This window comes from Dromiciops gliroides, chromosome 6, assembly GCF_019393635.1.
Source record: "Dromiciops gliroides isolate mDroGli1 chromosome 6, mDroGli1.pri, whole genome shotgun sequence".
Lineage (NCBI taxonomy): Eukaryota > Metazoa > Chordata > Mammalia > Microbiotheria > Microbiotheriidae > Dromiciops > Dromiciops gliroides.
In genome coordinates, this window is record NC_057866.1 from 186,278,171 (window position 1) to 186,285,534 (window position 7,364).

The 7,364-nt window shown below is 37.1% G+C and overlaps 1 non-coding gene across 1 annotated transcript; it reads left to right on the forward strand.

Annotated features, from left to right (window-relative positions):
• The first annotated feature begins 477 nt into the window (after nt 1-477).
• On the forward strand, nt 478-600 carry LOC122733183. Its single transcript, XR_006353772.1, has one exon. It is a non-coding gene; the product is annotated as a U6atac minor spliceosomal RNA (small nuclear RNA).
• Nucleotides 601-7,364: the final 6,764 nt, after the last annotated feature.

A 7,364-nucleotide genomic window follows, 5' to 3' on the forward strand; every position in this document is an offset into this window, starting at 1 on the left:
GTGATTTAGAACATTTTATATGAATATAAATGATGTTTATGTATTCTTCTGAAAGCTGCATGTTCATATATTTTAACAATTTATCAATTGGGGAATGGTTCTTTTTTTTTTAGAAAATTGACTCAGTTCCCTATATATTTGAGAAAAGAGATGTTTATCAGAGAAACTTGTTTTCATAGAATTTACTACTCCAAAATTCAATTTAAGGTGTTGTTTTAAAGTTCATTGGAGGGGGATATTGGGAGAGTTTGTCTGGGTTGCTACCTCTAATCCGCCATCTTAATTTTGCCCATCAATTCAAGTGGTAATGAAGTACCTACCATGTGTCATATATTGTGCTAAATGCTGTATATCCAAGAGAAGAAAAAGATAACTTACCTCTAGTAGCTTACATTCTACTGGGTGGATGCAGCTCTCTACTTTTCAACATTTTGCATTTCCTTCTATACATGAACTTATTGTTCATTTCATTCTATTGTGTTGTATGAAAGGAGAGAAGGTTAGCTCTCCCCTTGATAAGGATAAAAGAAGTCCTAGTGGCCTTTACAAGACATATAGGGTTAAGGCATTGCCACCTACTCTGGCAAGTTTGTAGTGTGTGTTACCTAGAGCAGTTTAGCTCTTGTTCTCAGACAACAGAAGAATAGAGCAATGGTACATTTATATTTCAATGAGTTAATATTTAGAAAGGAAAAAAATATGAGTTTGATTTTTGTTTTTATTAAAGATGTTTCTTCTTTTCTGTTTCTAAATTTATATGACTGGCAGAAAAGGATTTCATGGCTGTAGATCTATTTCTGGATATGCTTTTGATGATGAGGCTCATTACAGGGTATCTTAAAGTTCTACAGCAGAGAAATACTCAGGGCAGATATAAGTAGTAGCTCATACTATTGTCATATCTTACTAGTGAAAACCCAAGCTTCAGTTTTCCAGGAACTAAAAGATATTATTCAGCTGATATATGATCATGTCTATGATACAGTTGGGAATACTGGGAAGAGGGTTGATTTAGAGCCTTTGGGACATGGGCTAAAGTATTGGATTGTCCATTTACTATATGTCTAACCTTAGGTAAGTCACTTATTTCCCTTATCTTGCAGATTTGGGGATTTTTTCATATATGTTGCATCTCCAAGTAGTTGGTTCTATGCATACAGAATTTGCTTTTCAGTGTTCTAAGCCACATGCAAAATTTTATAGCATTTTTCACATTTTTTGTAACAAAACATTGTGATGAGACTATTATAATAGAATATAAAGCACTAAATGATGGCAGATGAAATCAGGTCATGATAAAACTGTTAGCATAATAGGGGACTGGCCAATGAGATCCCAGTCTTTAGGCATACAGCAAGTGCATTGTGCTAGGTCAGATGCTATCCTCTACATGGAAATTGGGTAAGCCTGCCTCTGGGAGCTCATGATGATGTCATGCTCAGCTCTCCACCTCAGAGTATGTGGCAGTATTTTGTGGCTGTTTTTTTACGGTATGGGGAATAGGGGCCTTTGGTTTAGATGGTGACTTGGGACTGAAATGGCATACAAAAGGTCCCATCAATGAAACTGGCCCTCTTTCCATCCTTCTGTGTCCCATGCAACATGTTGGATAAACCATATCCCCCTACCACAAAGATCCCTTGTCATCTAAAAAGAATATCGAGATAGAGATTTAGATAAAATCTTTCCAGAGGTCCCTGCAAAATAGCCCAATTTTTATCAATGGATCCTTCCAAATGTATAAGGTAATCCAGATAGAGGTCCAAACTCATCTTGATAGAATAATCAGGTTTATTTCAATATGAAAGAAAGTCAATTCTCTAAAAATAAACAAAATGCTAGGGGTTTGTTGGAATATATCCCTCAAATTGCACAAAAAATTTCCCCACATCTAACATTAACAACCACTGCTTGATTTGGGGGAAAAAGTCTCTTCGTATCTCCAAAAGGATCTTCTTGACTTTGGATCCAGGTAAATAGTCAGACAAGGTTTATACAAGGACTAGCCTGAATGCTAATGAAATATGTTAGGCTCCCTTTTATTGGGGAAAATTAACCACAATGATTCCTTACACCCTTACTCTGGTACATCAGGGTTTCTCCAAAAAGGACAAAGAGAATATACAAAGGCATTAAGTATACAACACAAAGCAAGTATGGGACAGTATGGGACACACAAAGCCAATACTAAACACAAAACATTCACAAAATTTAAAAAATACCACCAATTGATGGAAAAACTTAAAATAGTAGCAATGTATAGTTACTATTACACCCCCATAGGATATTGAGATTTAAACCACATTATTTTTTAAAATTAAAAAAAAATTCCAATTACATGTAAAGATTTTTTTTTGAGTTTTAAATTTTTCTCCCAGTCTCCTTTCCCTCCCCGTCCTGAAGCCAGCAAACAATCTGATATAGATTATACATTAAAATCATGGTAAACATATTTCCACATTAGTCCTGTTGTAAGAAAGAAATAAGAAGAAAAGGGAAAAATGCAAAAAAGAATAAACATCACCAACAAAAAAGCAACAACAAAAGTGAAAATAGTATGCTTCAATCTGCATTCAGTCTTCATAGCTCTTTTTCTGAATGTGGAGAGCATTTTCCACCATGAGTCTTTTGGCATTATCTTGGATCATTGTATTGTTGAGAAGAGTTAAGTCTATCACAGTTGAATATCACACAACGTGGTTGATACTGAACCACGTTAAAATATGATGCAGCTGGGGCAGCTAGGAGGTGCAGTGGATAGAGCACCAGTCCTGGATTCAGGAGGACCTGAGTTCAAATCTGGCCATAGACACTTAACACTTACTGGCTGTGTGACCTTGGGCAAGTCACTGAATCCCAAATGCCTCACCAAAACAAAGCAAAACAAAAAAATACGGTGCAGTTTATGGGCCTTCAGAAAAGACATAGTTATATTTTACCACAGTTCTTCACTGGCCCCTGAACATCTATATCTATTGGCCAGTCAATGTTTTCCTTATCGAATTCAGAAATTCTCCCTGCAACTAGTTATCTCCATCCTATGGCCCCAGGATTTCTGAAATTCATTTCCTCACAAGGTTTCCTCTGGGCCTGGAAATATCCATCATTAAATTGATATTCAGCCACTTAGAATCAGGCAAAAAGGAGAAGTAGTCAGAAGCTTAAACTCAAGTTTACCTAGCTAACTCTTTCTCACTCCCAGCAGCCACATGGGGGGTGGGGTGAGGAGAAAGGTCATTTTACCTCCCCTATTCCCTTGAAGAAAGTTTCATGGAGGATTGTTATTTATTACAAAGGAGAATAGAGGGAAAAGAGTGAGAGGAATGGAGCCACTTCATTTTTAGTTCCTCTGAATCAGTAGCTTTTTCTCCTTAGTAATCAATTTGGGGATTGTTTTGTCACCTCAAGTATATTAATCCTGCAGTGCAGAGTTATACATGACCAAGAGCCAGTAAGGGATTCATCATACCAAAAACTCCTAAAATGGCCAGCTGGAATTGGGAAGGGGCAGCTTTGCACAAGTCCTGCTCAACCTCCAGTTACAAATACCAGGTGCCATTTGGATGAGGTCTCAGGGCCTTATAACCATTGTCAATACCTGGATAGTGTGTCCGGGTTTCTTTGACCTGGGGATGACTGACTTCTCAAAAGGATAAGTATGCCACCCATTTTGTGCATGCATTGCTTCTTCAACACCCTTGTCCCCCCACCCCAAGCTACTTCTGGTAGAGCTGCTACTTATAGAGTTGCTAATTTTAGAAATAGCGATGGATTCAAAGTTTAGAGTTCTCCCCAGCAAGAAAGAAATATTAAAAAAATGTTACCCAACATACAAACATGTATCAGATTCCCACACATGTAAGATAATGATAAGTAATAAAGAATCACAGAATTATTTAAAAAAAAACCCAAGGACTTATTTCTACTCATGTAATCAGTTGGGAGACTAACACAGAAACCTTGTTACAACCCAATGTTTCATGGTTCCTAATTATCTTTTTCTATTTCCCTTCTGCCTTGGCATTGCATAGTCAAATAGTGAAATAGGTTCCAAGTGGAATGATGTCTTTTGTTGGAAGCTTTAGATATTGGAGCTTTGACTTTATTATCTTCTTCTGAGAGTGTATTCTGGTCTACCCCTCCCTCGAAGAAACTGTCTATTATCTGTTGTTTTCTTTGCTTACTCATCTCAACCTGGAAGCAGATGTCTGATTGAAATCTGATTCTCCATGGTCATAAGTTTGGAGTGCCTGTGCCCCTTTCCCACTGGCCCACTCAATTCAGCCCACTGGTTCAGAACCAGGGTGCTTCACCCCAACTCCAGCAGAAACTGCAGTCACTTCACCCTAGCCAACTGCTGAAGCCCCTCAGAGGTCCGTGAGCCGAGCCTCAGAAAAAGCCGCTGGCACTGAAAACACTGAGGCGTTGGAAGCACTGTCTGTCCCTGGTTGGGTCCAGAATGCATGCTGAGCTCCTCTCTCAGCCTGATCAGCAGGTGTTCCCAATTGCCATTTTTGGCTGAAAAATAGTCTCACTCTGTTCTTATGTGCATTAGGCTGCTCAGTTTTTGTTTTTGTTTTGTTTTATTTTGTTTTATTTATTTTTTTTATGGCATTTGGGGGGAGTGAGTGGATGGGTTTATCTGGATCTTGCGGGAGTCACAGCCTCTCCTCCACCATCTTGGAGTGATCTCTTTTGGTGACCTTCCTCTCTTATGTGAATGCCTTCCTTGTCACAAGTTTTGTCCTGTTATTGCTATTATAACCTCCTTCACTCTGAAAGACATTGCCCTTTTCTTTAATGCTTGGGGGCTTCCAGATACTTTTGATGTTCATAAGATTAGGCAAGGACTCCATCACCATCTTTTATAGATCCTTTCTAGTTGAGTCTGTGTTTTCTAACCTCTCCATTATTTGGCAATAGGGAAAAATCCTTCCTTCTTCTACTCTCCTCCACACTTTCCTATCATAGTTACCTCTTGTCTCCTTTAAAGCTACCTCTAAGAGAATGATAAGTTAGAAAATACCTTTTCTACTAGATAAGAGTAATTTGCTTTTCCAGTTCTGCAATCAATCTCCCATATTGGACTTACCCCAGCAATGAATCACTTAGCATAACCAGAAAGAACATATTGATACATGTTCATGTATACACATATAGCTATAGGGGCTAGCAGGGAATATCTGTACATGTTCCTAGGGAAGATGGGACTATTACCATCTTCTCTGGTTTAAAAGTTTTTGTTATCATCTGGGATACATTTTTTGCAGCTTTTGGCCATATTTTCAACTCCTTAAAAAGTTATGTGGGTTTCCAGGGAGGCTCAAACATTATTTTAATGTTTTCTTCCTAAGTGCTATGGAGGAAAAATTCTCAAAACAGTAACTATGACACAGCTCTTATACAATCTGAAACTCACAGGCAGAGATCACAATTACCTCCCAAAATAGAGTTGGGCAAATTCAACAAAGAATATTTTATAAAGCTTATTTGATGTTACAATTTGCTTAGTATTTAAAAGTCGCCTATCCCTTGCTCATACAAATAGTAAAAATTAAAACTAAATTAAAGATTTAAATTAAAATTTACTTAGACAATTAAAAGGTTCCTATCTCTAACCCATACAAATTGGGAAAAAATGAAACTAAACTGAATTAAAACTAAAAGATGAGAATTTAGAATAAAACAAATGTAGCACAAGCAAATAAAAAAAACAGAAGAAAAATTGACCAACCCTTTTCAGAAAAAGAGAAAGAACTCTAATTTCACTTTATCTCCTAAAATATGTGGAACTTCCTCCCCATCCCCCAAGGATTAGGAACTTGGGATGCCTAGAAATAATTTCCATAATCCTTTGGATTAGACACTAAATTTCCTTGACCTGGAAAATTCCTTAGGGTCTTTATGGTCTTTTGAAAAATCATCTGTACATGCTTGACATCTGGAATTGTACAATATTTCATCAAATACACATAAGCATCTAATAGACTGATTAATGCAGTATCCCAAGGAACCAACTTAAAAGTCATGAATTATAAACACATCAAACCCACATTCAATGAATATAGTACTATGTAAATCATTCCTTGGCAGATAGCTTCCAGGATTATTGGTCGAGATTACATGCAGAATACTTTATATATACTTATCACATCATTGCATGCATGTCTACCAAACAAAACTAAGTAGTCCTAGTAGCAAATAAACTTAAGTAATAGTAACAGTAGGTTTACAGACTAACACTATAAACAAAACAGCAAACATGATGTACAAAGCAAAACTAGGCAAAGTTGACAAACAAATATAGTTACAATACATGGAAAGTACCTATATAAAGCAAATGAGAATAACTAGAATGTAATTAAACTTTTGTGGCTAAATTCTTTGATAAGGCTGTCCACAGTACATACCTTTAGTTTCTTTCCTCTGACTCTTTTTAACTCTCTGAAGACTGGTTTCTGATCTCATCATTTGACTGAAACTACTCTCCAGAATTTGCCAATGATCTCCTATTTGCCAAGTCTAATTAAGATCCTTTTACTAATCCTTATCCTTTTTTGACCTCTCTGCAATCTTTGATTTTTCTTTGATGTCTTCTTCTCCTTATGTTTCCATAGTATTACTCAGTCTTGTTTCTCCTCTTCCCTATGTGAACTATCCTTCTTAGCTTCCATTGGTAAATACTTTTCCAAGTCAAACCTGTTGAAGGTGAATATCCTCCTGGGCTCTCTCCTGGGTCTTCTCCTTGTATACTATGTGACTGGTTGATCAGCTCCTCTAGTTTCAATTATTATCTTTTTGAAGATGACTATTAGAACTGCTTAGATAGCTGTAACGTTTTGTATTTTTTTTTGTTTGTTTGTTTTTGGTGAGGCAATTGGGGTTAAGTGACTTACCCAGAGTCACACAACTAGTAAGTGTTAAGTGTCTGAGGCCGGATTTGAAGTCAGATCCTCCTGAATCCAGGGCTGGTGGTCTATCCACTACAGCACCTAGCTTCCCCCCCCCCTTTTTTTTGGTTGTTGATGTTGTTTTTTTAGCAATAACCTTTTGTATGACTTCTAGACTAGATGTCTATCTCAAATTGTATTTTTTGTTGCACCTTAAACTCAAAATATTTAAAACTGAACTTATTATCCTTCCTGTGAAACCCCTAAATGCTTTTGAATTTCTTATAACTATTGGGACAACTAGGTGGCCTAGTGGATAAAGTTCCAGGCCTAGAGTGAGGAAGATTCATCTTTCCAAATTCAAATCTGGGCTTAGGAACTTAATATCCATCTGACCCTGGGCAAGTCACTCAATGCTGTTTTCCTAAGTTTCCTCATCTGTCAAATGATCTGGAGAAGGAAATGGAAAACCAT